Here is a 17,221-nt window from a genome sequence, read left to right on the forward strand (position 1 = left end):
CCCTGGAGACAGAGGGAGACCCTGCCTCAAAAAAAAAAAAATTGTAAACTACTGTGAACCCAAATCTCAACTTTACTGAAAGGAAAATTCTCCTTTTTCATTTTTCCAGAGGAGGGCACTAGTAATAGTCAAACACTGGTCACAACTCAAATGACCATCAACAGTAGAAGAGGTAAATAAAATATGGCATATTTATGCAATAAGAATATTACACAGCAATAAAAGAATGAACTATAGCTACATGCAACATCATGGATGAATCTTACTGACATATTGAACGTAAGAAACAAGATGGAAAAAGAATTCCTGCTTTATGATTCAATTTATATAGTTTTTTTTTATATGGCAATTCTATTTTTTTAACATTTTTAAGAGCTACCAAATAGTTTTCCAAAGTGGCTACAATTCATATAGTTTTTAAAAGGCAAATTAAATTCCATGGTTTATTAATCCATTCATAGGTGGTAAGATTATAAAGAAAAGTGATAATCACATAAAATCAGGGTATTACCTCCTGAAAGAAGAAGGACCATAATTAAGAAGGAATATAACAAGTAGCAGATTCTAGAGGACAGGCAATGTTGTTTCTTAACCCAAGTGGTGCTTACATAGGTATTCATTTTATAATTGTATGTTTATGTTATATTCATTCCCAGGTGTACATATTTTATCATTTTTAAAAGAGATTTTTAAAAGTATAGTTATCAAAATTTTATCTTTCTTTTTAGGCTTTAATTTTTTTTATTATGAGTACTGTTGCCATGTATCACCTTGCATATGTTTCCTGTGGCATTTGTGCACACATTTCTATACACTATACATCTAAGAATAAGATTGCTAAACTAGGCCTGGTGCAGTGGCTCATGCCTGTAATCCCAGCACTTGCGAGGCCAAGGTGAATGGATCACCTGAGGTCAGGAGTTCAAGACCAGTCTGGTCAACATGATGAAATCCCATCTCAACTAAAAATACAGAAATTAGCCAGGTATGATGGCAGGTGCCTATAATCCCAGCTACTCAGGAGGCTGAGGTGGAAGAATTGCTTGAACCCAGGAGGTGGAGGTTGCAGTGAGCTAAGATCATGCCACTACACTCCAGCCTTGGCCACAAAAGGAGACAAAAAAAAAAAAAAGAAAGAGAAAGAGAAAGAGAAAGAGAAGAAAGAAGGAAAGAAAGAAAGAAAGAAAGAAAGAAGAAAGAAAGAAAGAAAGAAAGAAAGAAAGAAAGAAGTAAAGAAAAGAAAAAAAGGAAGGAAGGAAGAAAGAAAGAAAGAAAGAAAGAGAGAGAGAGAAAGAAAGGAAGGAAGGAAGGAAAGAAGGAAGGAAGGGAAAGAAGGAAGGAAGGAAGGAAGGGAAAGAAGGAAGGAAGGAAGGAAGGAAAGAAGAAAGGAGGGAAGGAAGGAAGGAAGGAAGGAAGGAAGGAAGGAAGGAAGGAAGGAAGGAAGGAAGGAAAGAAGGAAGGAAGGAAGGAAAGAAAAGATTACTAAACTATAGGATAGGCATATCTTGAAATTGCCAGTTATTTCCAAATTAATTGTACTAATAAACTCTCACATGGGTATTAACAGGATAGCTCCTATGCTCCACACACTTTCTGCAGCTTAGTGTTGTTAACATGTTTAATTTTAGTCATTCTGTTATTTTAATTTTATGTTTTACTAATGTCATTGGAATATTTCAGTGTGTTTTTTAGTAGACCTGCCAATTCAAGGTGCTTGCCCATTTTTTGAGTGATTTCTTGAATACAAAATCAAATGCACAGGCAACAAAAACAAAAATAGATGAGTGAGAGTATATCAAAATAAAAAACTTCTGCACACCAAAGGAAACAATTAACATATTTTAAAAGCAACCTATAGAATGGAAGAAAATATTTGCCAACAATATATCTGATAAAGAGTTAATATCAAAATATACAAAAAACTCCTACAACTCAACAGTTAAAAAAAAAAAGGCAGGCAAAGTACTTGAAAACATTTTTTTAAAGAAGGCATACGACTGACCATCAAGTAGATGAAAAGATGCTCAACATCACTAACCATCAGGGAAATACAAATTAAAACCACTATGAGACATCACCTTTTACCTGTTAGAATGGTTATTATCAAATAACCCAAAAGAGAAGAAGTGTTGGCAAGAAGTCTAGAAATTAGAACACTTGCACACTGTTGATGGGAATATAAAAAGGTACAGCCACTATAAAAAACAGTATGGAAATACCTCAAAAAATTAAAACTAGAACTACCATATGATCCAGCAATCCTACTTCTGGCAGTATATCCAAAAGAATTGAACTCAGAATTTCAAAAAGATATCTCCACTGCCATGTTTATTATAGCATAATGCACAATAGCCAGGACGTGGAAACAACCTAAATGTCTATCAAGAGATGAATGGATAAAGAAAATGTGGTATATACATACAAGGAAATATTATTCAGCCTTAAAAAGAAGGAAATCCTGTCATTTGCTATAACATGATGAACCTGGAGGACCTCATGATAAGTGAATAAGGCAGATACAGAAAGAAAAATGCTGTATGATTCCACTTATATGGGATATTTAAAATAGTCAAACTCATAGAAACAGAAAACAGATGGCAGTTGCCAAAGGCTGGTGGGTGAGGAAACTGGGAGTTCATGTTCAATGGGTATAAAGTTATGTAAAATGAGTAAGTACTAGAGATGTTCTCTACAATATTGTGCCTATAATTAACAATACTATATTTTGCACTTAAAAATTTGGTGCCAAGTGTTCTTACCACAATAAAAAAATAAAATAAAAATATAAAATCTTCTCTTCATCAAAAGATCCCATTAAAGAGTAAAAATGCAAATGCTGGAATGGGATATATATATATATATATATATATATATATATATATATATATATATATTTAAGACAGAGTCACACTTTGTCACCCAATCTGGAGTGTAGTGGGGCAATCTTGGCTCACTGCAACCTCCGCCTCCCAGGTTCAAGCCATTCTCCTGCTGCAGCCTCCGGAGTAGCTGGGATTACAGGCACGTGCCACTAAGCCCAGCTAGTTTTTGTATTTTTTAGTAGAGACAGGGTTTTGTCATGTTGGCCAGGCTGGTCTCGAACTCCTGACCTCAAGTGATCCTCCCACCTTGGCCTCCCAAAGTGCTGGGATTACAGGCGTGAGCCACCACGCCCAGCTGTATAATATATTTCAATGCATATACCCAACAAGGACTTCCACCTAAAATATGTAAAGACTCCTGCAAATCAGTATGAGAAAGAAATTTCTAGCTTTCAATTTACATAGTTTAATTAGTTGTTGGAAAACATCTTGTCAATGAAATACTCGTAGAAGTGATTATACAATTAAATTATGTCAGGACCTGTTAGTTCTATATCAGCATTCTCCAATGAAACTTTCAGTGATGATGGAAGTGTTCTATATCTTTAATGTTCAGTAGAAAAGCCACTAGCCACATGTGGCTATTGAGCACTCAAAATGTTCCCAGTTGAACTGAAGAACTGAATTTTAAATTGTATTTGATTTAAATTAATTTAAATTTTAAAAGTCACGTATAGCTTTTGGCTATTATATATTGGACAACACTGGTTGAAGTCCATTTGGTAGATACAATCAAAAGTACTAATGCTCTGTTTTTAGATAAACCTGAATTTGAATTTTATTTGTCACTCTCACCATGAAACATTACATGGGTTTCATAACTCTCAACATATTCATCTATAAAATGGGGATGAGAAGAGATACTTCTCTTTATATTTTTAATTTTTGTAAATACATAGTAGTTCCACATTTTTACGAGGTACATGTGATATTTTGATTCAATCTTACAATGCGTAATGAGCAAATCAGGGTAACTGAGATATCCATAACCTCAAACATTTATCTTTTTTTTTTTTTTTTTGGTGTTGGAAACATTCCATATCGACTCCTCTAGTTATTTTGAGATATCTAAAAAATTATTTTTAACTATATTGATCCTATTGTGCTACTGAACACTATATCTTATTCCTTCTATCTAGCTGTATTTTTGTACCCATTAACCAACCTCTCTTGCTCCCCACTTTTCCACTATCCTCCCTAGCCTCTAGTAACCATTATTCTACTCTCTACGTCCATGACATCAATTTGTTTTTAGCTGCCACATATGAGTGAAAACATGCAATGTTTTTCATTCTGTGCCTGGCTTATTTCACTTAACATAATGTCTTCCAGTTTCATCTATGTTGTTGCAAATGACCAAATTTCATTCTTTTTATGGCTGAATAGTATTCTGTCATGTATATATACCACATTTTCTTTTTCTATTCATCCATTGGTAGACATTTAAGTTAATTCTTATCTGGGCTATTGGCTATTGTGAATAGTGCTGCAATAAACATGGGAGTGTTTAGTCTTCAATACTGACTTGCTTTACTTTGGATATATACCCAGTGCTGGGATTCCTGGATCATATGGTACTTCTATTTTTCATTTTTTGTTTTTGTTTTTGTAATCTCCATACTGTTCTCATAGGGGCTGTACTACTTTACAAATTGCCACCAAAAGTGTGCAATCATTCCCCTTTCTCTGCATCTTCACCAGTATCTACTATTTTTTTTTTTTGTCTTTTTGATTAAAGCCATTTTAACAGGGGTGAAGTGATAGCTCATTGCGGTTTTGATTTGCATTTTTCTAATGATCAGTGATGGTGAGCATTTTTCATATGCCTGTTTACCATTTGTATGTCTTTTGAGAAATGTCTATTCAGAACTGTATTAGTCCATTCCAGCATCTGTAAAGAAATACCTGAGACTGGGTAATTTATATAGAAAAGAGTTTTAATTGGCTCATGGTTCTGCAGATTGTAAGCATGATACTGGCATCTGCTTGACATCTGGGCATGCCTCAGGAAATTTACAATCATGGCAGAAGGTGAAGGGGGAGGAGGCACATCACACAGCCAGAGCAGGAGTCAAAGAGGGATAGGGGAGGTGCCTTACACTTTTAAACGCCCAGATCTTGTAAGAACTCACTCATTATCACCAGGGCAGCACAAAGGGGATTGTATTAAACCATTCATGAGAAATCCACCCCCATGATCCAATCATCTCCCACCAGACCGCACCTCCAACATTGGGGATTACATTTTGACATAAGATTTGGGCTGGGATAACATCCAAACTCTATCAAGATATTTTGCCCATTTTTAAATCAGATTATTTGCATTTTGCCCACTTTAAATCAGATTATTTGCATTTTTCTTGACGTGAATACTTTATTAAATTAATTACTCCAAACCACCTATCACAGAACCTACTAGTAGGTGATGTTTGAGGAATATTGGTTCCTCTTTCCTTACCTACGTGGTCATCTTGAAATTGTGTGACCTCCTTCACATAAGAACTGGGCAAGAGAATCTAGATGATTTAATGTAGTCTACCCAACAACTCTTAACAGGAACTCCAAGCATGTATCTGCAGGGCAGCAGCAGCAACATCCTAGCCATTCTTTCCAGGGCTTTTTCCATAGGTAAAACTCTAAAGAAACACTTATTCCCATGTTTCTAAGGAGGAAGACATGGCCAGGCATCAGCCAAGTACTGAAATATAGAAAAAGATAAACTTCCCATGTGAGTTTTTTTTTTAATTTTGCCTTGTTTTGTTCCTTAGACTTGAACACTTGTACATTTAATCATTTAACCTGTAGTAAAGAGGATGCATTACTTACTTCTTCACTCAATGAATACTTTTTTCAGAGATTTTTCTCTTTCATATGAAGAACACCCATCCCTTATTATATGTTACTCAAACTTAATTTATATTCTCCCTCAGCATTTATTTTTTGTGTGTTTCTAATGTATATTAAAATGTGACAAGAACACTTGGCAAATTTTTGGTGTTTGAAAATAAAATTCTCATTCACCACTACTGTTATGGGCTGAATTTTGTCCCCTTTGAAATTTATATATTGAAATCTTAGCCCTTAGGATCTCTGAATGTGACTTAATTCAGTGATCTTTAAAGAGGCATTCAAATTAAAATGAAGTTAGAAGGTGAGTTCTAAACTAATATAACTTTATAGGAAGAGGACACAGTCATGTACACACAGAGGAAAGACCACACAGAGGAAAGACCATGTTAAGATAAAGGAAGAGGATGACCAACTACAAGCCAAGTAAAGGGGCCTGAGAAGGAAATCAAACATGCTGAAATCTTGACATTGGATTTGTAGCTTCTAAAACTGTGAGAAAATAAATTTCTGTTATTTAAACCATCCAGGCTGAGCGACTTTGTTATGGAACCCCTATCAAACTAATACAACAACACTTCCTCCTATTAGGTTGCTTGATTCATGTATACTTTGACTGATATGTCTTATCAGCTAACCCAACTCAATTGCTGCAATTACATTTTTCAAAGTTCTGGTGGTTGTGGTTGATTGCACACTTCTATATGAGCCAATAAGGTGAGGCAAGTCTTTAAAAGGGTAGCACAATCAGTCTGAGGTTACACCATAGATGTGTGGTCTCCACAACATAGGAAGTCAAGCTCCCCCGTCACTCTTGACCAGTCAGATCACACCTAGAACATTTTCTTCAATTCTGCATACCACATTTAAAGAAGAAGACAAAACCCATGCATTGTGCAGCTCCACATGTGGAGCATCAGACTATGTGCATTGTGTACACTTAGTCCTCCCACCAACTCAATGAAGATGGTATTAATACCCACTTCCCATTGTTCAGATGACGAGACTGAGGCTAAAAAAGGTCAAATAGGTTACCCAGGGTCTAACAGTTTGTTAGTACGGTGGTCAGAATTTGAACAAATTCTATGTAAGTTTATCATGAAACCACTTTGCAAGAAAAGGAGGGCAAACAAGGTGGGGAGGTATTTGGCTATTGAGCCACCTGGGAATGTTGTAAAATGTTGATTGTGGTTCATCTCAATAAAAGGAACCAAAAAATTCTTGAAATATGTTTGAGAGACTCTTGTCTTGAACCAAGAGACTCTTGAAACATATTTGAGGGAACAGGATCAAGGGAGGGCAGCTCTTCCAATTCTCCCATCTCTTCTACATTCTCTTAATTCATCTGGGCAACCACATAGTCTTCCCCATCCTCTACAAAACCTTCACACTGGACATCTGTACTTCTCCTCCCATGGTTAACAGCCTCCCCTACACCCTCAGCTCTTCTTTGAACATCTCCACCACTTCATAGCCTTCTTTTCTCCAGAAGACCCCATGGCCTACAGACAGCTAAACTACAGCAGTTGGCTCTCTAACTACTCTGCATGCCATGCTATGAGAGTGGACTAGGCTATGAGAGTTGCCTTTGTCCTAGCTCCTCATTAACATTTCTATACTTTCAGTCCTTCCACTGCATGTAAATCCTTGTGCCCCATTGAGGTTCGGGCCACTCCTTTTTAAAGGAGGCAGTCCATGTACTACTGTGTCCTCACATGAGTTGCTTTATTAAGAACTTGGGCACTGCATTATAGTCTGCCTCTCCTGGTTAACATTTGCCATCTTTCTGGGTGACTTCAGTGGATCAGATACCCTGCCTCAGTCATCCTTAACTTCCTCATTCAAAGGTCTTCACCTCCATGCACTCCCATGGCCAGACTCTGAACCCTGTTATCTCTCAGAAGTGCACTGCCTCCAAAATCTGCATCTCACACACCCTCTTAACAACCTCCTGCTCCTCGGCTTCCTAATTCACTTATGTCCAAGATGATTGTCCTTCAAATTCATCAAACTTCGATTTTGAGTTTCTTTTTGACTCTTTGACTTTGCTCCCATCTTGTGTTCACTTCTTGGTATTCTACTCATCTTAGACTCAGTTCACTTCAGCCATTTTTCTTACAGAAGTCCTGAATTCTCTCAGGCAGTGCCCCTCTGTACCACCTGCAGGCGAAACCCAACCCTGATCAACTCAATTGTCCCCTACACTTGCACGTGGGTGTGTAAGAAAAACTAGAAAAGCTACCCATAGACTCCTACCACTATTGATTTATGAGCTCCAGGCTCAGCTGGGCCCTTAACTGAGCCTGGAAATCATTTTGTGTTTCTACAGTCAAGTATCCCTTCTGAAAAGCAGATACAGTACAGCAAACTGTCTTCTGTTTCCTGAAATGTCTACCCACTACCTCACTTTCAACAGATAACCTTGCCCTCTCTTTCACAAACAAAATGGAAACCACAAAGAGGAAGTCCCTCACCCCACTGCCCCCAGCCCTACAAACGCTCCTGCATCTGCACTCTGCTCCTTCTCTCCTTTTACAGAGAGAAGGCCCCTCCTCCTGTCTAAACCAAGGTCCATTTCCTTCCTTGAGCTCAAAAACCTCGCTCCATCCAAGATCTTCCATAGTTAGCCTCTCCCTTTGTTGTAGCTCCTTCTCAATATTTCCAAGCTCCTATTTTTTTTCAAAGTAACAAAACTATATCGTCCTGGTGTTCACATGTTTTCCCAATTGTAGCCAAGCCCTCTCTTTCTTATCATAGCCTCAAACATTTTGAGGTGTCTCACTCCCTCACCTCAACCCACATCTGCTGTCCTTCAAACCAAGATCTCCAGCCACTGTTCTTCCCTAGAGCACCCTCCTTTCTAACTGCTGCACTTTCTCATGACTTTGTTTACTTTCTCCTTACTCATGACACCCTCACCTGTGTCTCCAGGCTAGATGTTGTTATTGGACTCCACCTTTGTACATCCAACTAACCAGCCAACATATTTCATTAGAGATGGCCCCTGCCCAACTCATCTAAACTCAATCATATAAAAAGCTGAATTCATTCTCTTCCTCCACATAATGGTTATTCCTCCTGTGCATTTTTTCCAGGGGATGACATTATCATTAACTCAGATGCCCAAGCCAGAAACCTGAGGCCAGCCTTGGCCCCTTCCTGCCTCGCAGCCCTATTTTAGTTTATTCATTCAACTATTCCTGGAAATATTGCTTTTGAGTCTTTCCATTTCTCTTTCTTGCCTTCCTCTCTATTATCATCTAATTCACATCATTAATATTTCTCCATGTGGTGGTGTAATATGTATTTGCTATATTGTTTCAGAATATTCAATTATACCACAAAAGACAAGAAAATAATGGGATGAGTGAAATTCATACAATGTGCCAGGCAAAGATGACTGCCTTAGGTCTGACTGCCATAAGAAAATACCATAGACTAGATGGCTTCAAACAGAAATTTATTTCTCATAGTTCTGGGAGCTGGACATCAAGATTAGGGTGCCAGCATGGGCAAGTTCTGTGAGGGCCCTCTTCTGGGCTTGCTGCTGACTGACTTATTGCTGTGTGCTCACATGACCTTTTTTCAGTTTGTGTGTGCTCAGTGTGAAGAAAGGATTTCTCTCACTCTTCCTTTTCTTATACAACCACTAATTATATCAGATTAGAACTCAAGCCTTATGAACAAATTTAACCTTATTTATTTCCTAAAAGCCCTATCTCTAAATACAGTTCATATTAGATGTTAGGGTTTCAACATATGAATTTTGGAAGGGCACAATTCAGCCAGTAGCAATAAATAGCATATTAACCTTGCAGGCATGTAAGATAAGTGAAGTAAGTAGAACATGTATGTGTGAACATAGAAAAAGATAGAAGGACCAAGGGAATGCTAATACTCACTGATATATATGATAAATATACATGAAGTACATGGGGCACACCATTTTTACTTCAGGAATATGAGGCACTCTGTATTCATGAAGTCTTAATTTGGCCACCCATTGGTGACACCCATCTTGGTCCCATGTGTCCTCTGCCTAGGAAATGCAATTAAACTCTAAGTTGTTCAGCAGCCTTATTGGCAAGCTGCAACTGTAGCCAGGTGTACTTGTCTCAGCATCTCTCAGAGGATAGTGTGTGTCACTGGTCCCAAGCACTTTCCTCTGTGGAACCCATACTCAAACCTCAACTCTGGTATTTGTAACAACACCATTAGCAGGGAAGACTGATGCAACAGAGAGAAAGGATGAATGCCCAGTCCATACCCCAGGATTCAGTAGTTCTGCTTTTTTGAACACTGTCTTATATGTGTGAACCTATCTCATCTCTTTCCCTTTGAATATTGCTGTGTGCATTAAAATTTACTTGGTAAATGGTGATTTTAGCATCTTACTATGTTCTGTGAATCTTTTTTGTGTCCTCTGGGATAGTTTGCCTCGTGATTTACTTGGAGGCTACCATTGCATCAAGGCGATTTCCGATGACAGATGGATTGTATTAATGATCTCAATCTTTAACCCTTCCCCAAATGTATAGCCTTTGCCATGTGACTTTACATTTTCTTCAATCAAAAGACAAAATGTAATTCCCTGTCCTTTGAAATTTAACTCAACTATGTGGTGTGTTTTGCCCAGTGGAATGTTAGCAGACATAATACTAACAAAAGCTTGACAGAATGCTTGTCTGCCTGGGCTTGCCCTCCTGAACCTCTTCCATATCTACATGAAGGATATGTCCAAGCTTGCTCACTGTTTCCAGGAGGAAAATAAAACACACAGAGTGTGAAGCCAATCCTAGGCAAACCCAGTCTATATGACTCTCAGCTTGCTGCAGATGCCCAGACAAACTAAGTTTAGATTAGCCATCTATCATCTGATCTGTATACTCATGAGAAATCATCTTTAAATGTTGTTTTAAGCCACTGAGTTTGGGGTACTTTCTTATACAGTAATATCACCTAGACAAATTCTGTGGCCTCTTAACTTGTTTTCCTGCTACAGTACTCTCCTCCAATCTGTTTCTTACTGAAGTCATAGTGCTCTTCTACAACACAAATCTGATTACCTTATTTTCTTTCTTAAACCATTTAAATATAAATCTTATATTTATCTTTAGGTTAAATTACAAACTTCTGCTTAATCTTATCCCTGCTTATTCAACTAGCCAGTCTCATTTCTGGGCATTATCTTCTCCATCTATAAATTTCAACTATAGTGAGATACTTACATATCCCTAACTGAGACATTCTCTCTCTTGCTTCTAGGCCTGTAAACATATCATTTTCTCTAAAGGGGACATCTATTAATTCCCTAGGTCTGAAATCAAGGTGTTAACAAAATCTCACTCCCTCTGAAACAAGCACTCATCCTTGCATCTTTCTAGCTTCAGGAGGTTGCTAGCAGTCCCTGGCATTCTTTGGCTTCTAGCTGCAGCACTTCAATCTCTGCCTCTATCATCACATGATAGTCTTCCCTCATGTCTTCACATCCTCTTCTTATAAGGACACCAGTCATGTTAGATTTAAGGTTCATTTACTTCAGTATGACCTTATCTTAAGTAAATACATCTGCAACAATCTTACTTCCAAATAAGGTCACATTCCAAGGTACTGGTATTTAGGACATCAACGTATTTTAGGGAAGACACAATTCAATCCATATCAGCATACTCTTCCAAATAGCCTTTTCTGGCCATTAATCTACTCTTTGATCAGATCACATCCTTGATATTAGTTTTCCTTGGAAATCATTCCTTGTCTCCAAGATCTAGTTAAGTGCCACTTCAATGTATAAATGAGATGTCATGAGTTGCTGAATATGGAACAATTACATTAAAAACTTTGATTTAGTGGCTTCCAAATTAATGGGATCTTATTTTATTATGAATGTAATGGTGGTACACTGAGGTTTGATATTGGCTTTGTTTCGTACTACATACATATCTTTAAGGCATATTATAAACCCAGATTAGACCAGAAACTAAAGTACTTTCATGACTTTCTCTCAATTTCTCATTGCTGTTTCCTTTTGTACATCAGCATTATACGTCTTTCCAGATGCAGGCAAGCTTTCTTTGCTCTTTGTCACATAGAAACTTGTGGCCATCCTGTTGTCCTGCCAAGTGAGTTTAGGTATTACTCACTTGAAGTATTACAGTCTCTCACAAAAACAGAGATAGGGTATCCAAAAATTCCAGGTAAAATAATCTGGTTTGCACAACTTAGGCTAGTGTTAACCAGTTAACCAACCAGCTACGGCCTGGGATAACGTTATGCAGTTTAAACATGATTTCAGTGGGTATGTTGGTGTCAGTGTTCTCTGTAAAATGGGATTTATTAATTGGTGGTTGGAACCATACACTAAATGTAATGGTGCTCATCATAGTGTAATTATATGACAGACTGGATTTGCCTACATAATAGTAATAGTGCTAATGAATCAGAGGACATAGATTCTTTGACTCATTAGTACTATTACTATTAACTAACAGTAATATCATTACTAATTCTCGAATTAGTAAGGAAGATTTGCTTGTTCATTGTCAAATAGCACATTGAGCTGTGGATAGCTGTCTCAATAATGCTTTGGTAAGAATGTTTCCCCATTCCTTTCCTGGTCTAGCTTTCATAAACTATAGAGAAGAAATAAAGAACGGAGAGTTCACAGACTCCAAGAAAATAAAGACTAAAATGCATTTCCTAATAGACCTTGACTTCATGGAGGGAAAGACATGCCTCTTATTTATCTTTGTCTTTTTTTTTCCTCCCCAGAAACTAAAACATTTCATGGGCCATATAAATCTTCTAGTAGACTGAATTAAAATGGACTAGACCAGGCCATTTTAAATTTCAGATAGAAGCTGATTTGAATACTATTGAAAGGAATAGATAAACAAGATGTCATGGGTTGCTAAATATGGAATCAATACATATAAACTTCTCATGTTACACCACCATCCACACTGTATATTAATTGCCTGTGAACACTTACTTCTGCACCATCCACTGGGCTATGAGTTCCATGAAGAATGAGAAAACCGTGTTTGTCATGATGACCACTGTTTCCATAATACCTAGCGTGATAGATTGATTGCAGTATTAAAACCAAGTAATGGCTTTTCTTTATCAACACTTTATGCCTGCAGCTTTGTGGTGCCATCTCACTCTGAGTAACCGGCCAAGTGACTTGCTTTGGCCAATCAAAATGTTAGCAAATGTGATGCAAGAAGAGGTTTGAAAAGCTCACACCTGTAATCCCAGCACTTGGGGAGACTAATGTGGGTGGGTCAAGTGAGGTCAGGAGTTTGAGACCAGCCTGTCCAAACTGCTGAAACCTTTTTTCTACTAAAAATACAAAAAATAGCCAGATGTGGTGGCTCACACCTGTAATCCCAGCTACTCAGGAGACTGAGGCATGAGAATCACTTGAACCTGGGAGGAAGAAGTTGCAGTGAGCCAAGATTCCACCACTACACACTAGCCTGGGCAACACAGTGAGACTGTCTCAAAAAAAAAAAAAGAAAAAAAAAAAAAAAAAAAAAAAAAAAAAAAAAAAAAAAAAAAAAAAGAAAGAGAGAGAGAGAGAGAGAGAAAGAAAGAAAGAAAGAAAGAAAGAAAGAAAGAAAGAAAGAAAGAAAGAAAGAAAGAAAGAAAGAAAGAAAGAAAAGAAAAGCCCATATATATCTCCTCTTACTGTTTTGCATGATTTTGCTCACTCACTGTTGCATCTTTATCTCATCATGAGAGTATGTCTGGGTTAGCTTGCTGGAAAAATAAGAGAAACCAATGAAGAAAAACTGGGCCCATCCTAAACTAGCTAAGAGCCAGATGCCTTTCAAACATATGAATGAGTTCAACCAAGATCAACAGAGTCACCTACCCAACCCAAAGATGAGTGTAGATATACCAGTGAGCCTGATGAAGACCAAGAGAACTACCCACATAACCCATGGACCCAAGAACAATAATGCCTGATTAATATTTTAAGCCACGATGATCTGGAGTAATTTATATGCAACATTTTTGTAGCAATGAATGATAAATACATCTAACCCTCAAGATTTGTCCCTGGTCCTCTTTTCTCTCAAGCCTCTTTAAATAAATTCTCTAAACCAAAGCAGTAGATCAATTATTTTCTATGCTTGTTTTCGTGCATTGAAATAAAGTGTGCTGCATTGAAATAGGATATATAATTTATTTTCATGGAATTCTCTCACCTTACTTATTTTAGGCTACATTTACATTTATCATTTCCTATAACTTATCAGATGATGGGCCTTGAAACTGTGACTCTCCAATTTCCTACATGTCTGTCTATTCTCTTTTCCAAATTAATATATTTTATAAATGCAGTCACAATTTTTTCTTTTTCATTTCACAAATACTCTTAGCACTTTTATTTTTCCTCTTATCTGTCAGGCCTTATGTCACTCTTATTCACTCAGTGTTATTCCAAAGCCATTGCATAATTGGTCATGAAAGCTAATTGTTAAATTTTCAGAAATTTTGTGAGCTGGATATTAAACATAACCATCTTTGAAATCTGCCATGGTGGGAGTATTTACACCACAAAAATTGGCAAATTCCACAAATCAGGGCTGCCTCCCTAAACCCAGAGATGCAGTTGTTAAACATGTACTAGTGTATGTGCCATTGTCTGTACCATTTGTATTTTATTGCTGAAACCTACTCACCTTTCAACTTCTATCAGAGGGGCAGATGTACTGTCTGAGGGATTCGAGAGCTGAGAGGAGATAGGTAAAGGCAGTAGAGTATCTGGAATTAGGATATAAAAATTTGATTTCCTATGCATCTGTGTCTCATGGATGCACAAATTTCTGCAGCACTCTTTCTACAAACTGTCTTAACTGGCAAAGGCATTATATGTGTGGGTGTGACCAAAACTCTAGCACTTACTTTCTTCACTGGTGCTGTGATAGAAATTAGTCAATCATTAGCTGCCTATCCTACAAAGCCCCTTCTTGTCCTTGAAGAATCCACCATGTGACAGAAGATGAAAAGCTGAAATATTTATTCTCTTTGGTCCTTAGCAGATGGAGCAAGAGCACAAACATAATGAGATGCTTCCAGGACCTGATATTTGGTGGTGATGATGAGAAGTAGGAGAGTTTATAATCTCATTCTATTGCCAGTGCTGGTGGCAGATGCCAGTGACCCAGAAGTTTTCCTTTGGCATCACCTTGGCTTCCCTCTGTTATTCCCTTGTTTCCACTCCTACTTCTCCAACCTTCCTGTCAATCCATCAAGACATTGTATAGCTTTTTGATAAGTTATGTTTTGCAGAGTTAATCAAAACTTGGCTTATGTTGTTTGCAACTAAGTGCTCTGCTTAAAACAAGCAACATGCTGAGAAATCCATGAGGGTGCCACCAGTGGATATGAGAAACATGAAGTGGATGTTGATGCCACCACCTGGATATGGTGCCTGGTTTATGCAGCTAGACTTCCACTAATGGATTAACTAAGTTGAAAAGAGTGTAGCTGACTTTCACATTCAGTTATGCTTTTTCTATAATGTTAAAATGCTTCATTTAAGTAATTTAAATAAAAATAAAGTGTGCTGCATTGAAATAGGATATATAATTTTGAGAATGGTATAGTCACTAACACTGAGAGAAATAAGGTATATTTTTTTTCATTAATCTTTCGTTGTTCTCTCTCAGAGCTTGACCTAATAGTTTCCACCCATGCCTTTTCCTTGAGTGTTGTAAAATTAAGTTAAATTTTCTTGGCTGTTCCTTCTTTGACTGATTGTCTTTGGCTCCTAAATTCTTTAAAAACTCTGCACCAAAAGCACTAGCACCATTTATACCTTGATTTAGAAAGAAATAGATACAATTATGACTATATTTTCTTAATATCTGAACTAATATTAAAAGAATAGCTAGATCTGCCTCTTCATGACATTTAGCAGAAAGTAAGACTCTGGATTTCACTCTAAGTTTTGTCCTTTTTTTGTGACAAAAACTAAAGAAAATATACTTGATGGCAAGGTCTTTATGAAAATCTTTTGGCTTTCTATTCAAAGTGAGTTTTGTTACATAGTTAAGTTCATTAATTTCACTTAGAATTTTAAAGAGTGTTCTTTGAATATAAATTAGTGTTTTTACAAGTATATAAAATATTTCATTGTTTCCAAGTCAAATCTACAAAACAAGGCACAGTCAGAAAAATATTTGATTCAACCAATTTTCTTAGATAAATGTTAAAATATATACATTTCCTAAAGTGGTACCAAAAATGAAGCTAATTTACAAGTTTAAAAAAATCTAAACAGTAAGAGATAAAACAGAAAAATACAATAAAGACAATGCTCTAATACTAAATTTATATTTACCTATGTAGTCACTTTTACTGGTGCTCTTTATTTCTTCAAATTGCTTCTTGTTATGTTTACTATCCTTTAATTTCAGCCTGAAGGACTTCCTTTAGTATTTCTTGTAAGGGGGGTCTACTAGTGACTAGCTCCTTTCGCTCTGTGTTATCTGTTAAATATCTTTTTCTCTATTATTGAAGAATAGTTTTGCCTGATATAGAATTCTTAGTTGACAGATTTTTTTTTTCTTTCAGCACTTTAAACATGTCATCCTACTTGGAATTTGTTGAGCTTCTTGGATGTGTAGATTCAGGTATTTTATCAAATGTGGAAAGGTTTTTTGATAATTTTTTTGAATATTCTTTCTCCCCCTTTCTCTTTTTTTTCTTCTGAGATTTCCACTACGTGTATATTATTATGCTTGAGGTGTGCCACAGGTCTCTTAAGCTCTTCATTTTCTTCATTCATTTTTCTTTCTGTTCATTAGGCTGTATTATTTTATTTGATCTATATTCAAGTCTACTAATTCTTTATTTTGCCTGCTCAAATATGCTGTTGAGTCCCTCTAGCATATTTTTCATTTCAGTTACTGTACATTTTCAGGTCCAAAATTTCTATTTGTTTCCTTTTTATAATTTCCTCCTCTTTATTGATAGTTTCTCTTTCTTGAGACTTTATTTTCCTGGTTTCCTTTAGTCTGTGTGAATGGTTTTCTTTCATTCTATGAGAATGTTTTAAAACTGTTGACTTAAAGCCATTATTTAGTGTGTTGTCATGGATAGTTTCTGTTAATTACTTTTTTCCTTGTAAATTAGCTGTACTTCCTTTTTCTTCCTTGCATGACTTGTAACTTTTTTTGTCAAAAACTAGGCGTTTTGAATATTATGATGTAGTAAGTTAGATTATCTTCCCTCTCCAGGGTTTGTGTTGTTTGCTGTATGTTACAGTCATTTTTTTGTTTAGTAATTTTTTTTTTCTTTTATAGAGATGAGGTCTCACTATATTGCCCAGGCTGATCTCAAACTACTAGACTCAAGTGATCCTTCCAGCTCCAGCTGGAATTATTCCAGCACTTTGGGAACTGGTGTTGGGAGGATCACTTGAGCCCAGGAGTTTGAGATTAGCCATACATAGCTGTTTAGTGACTTTCTAAACT

Source organism: Sapajus apella, unplaced genomic scaffold (assembly GCF_009761245.1).
Source record: "Sapajus apella isolate SASKATOON/1434 unplaced genomic scaffold, GSC_monkey_1.0 scaffold125, whole genome shotgun sequence".
Classification (NCBI taxonomy): Eukaryota; Metazoa; Chordata; class Mammalia; order Primates; family Cebidae; genus Sapajus; species Sapajus apella.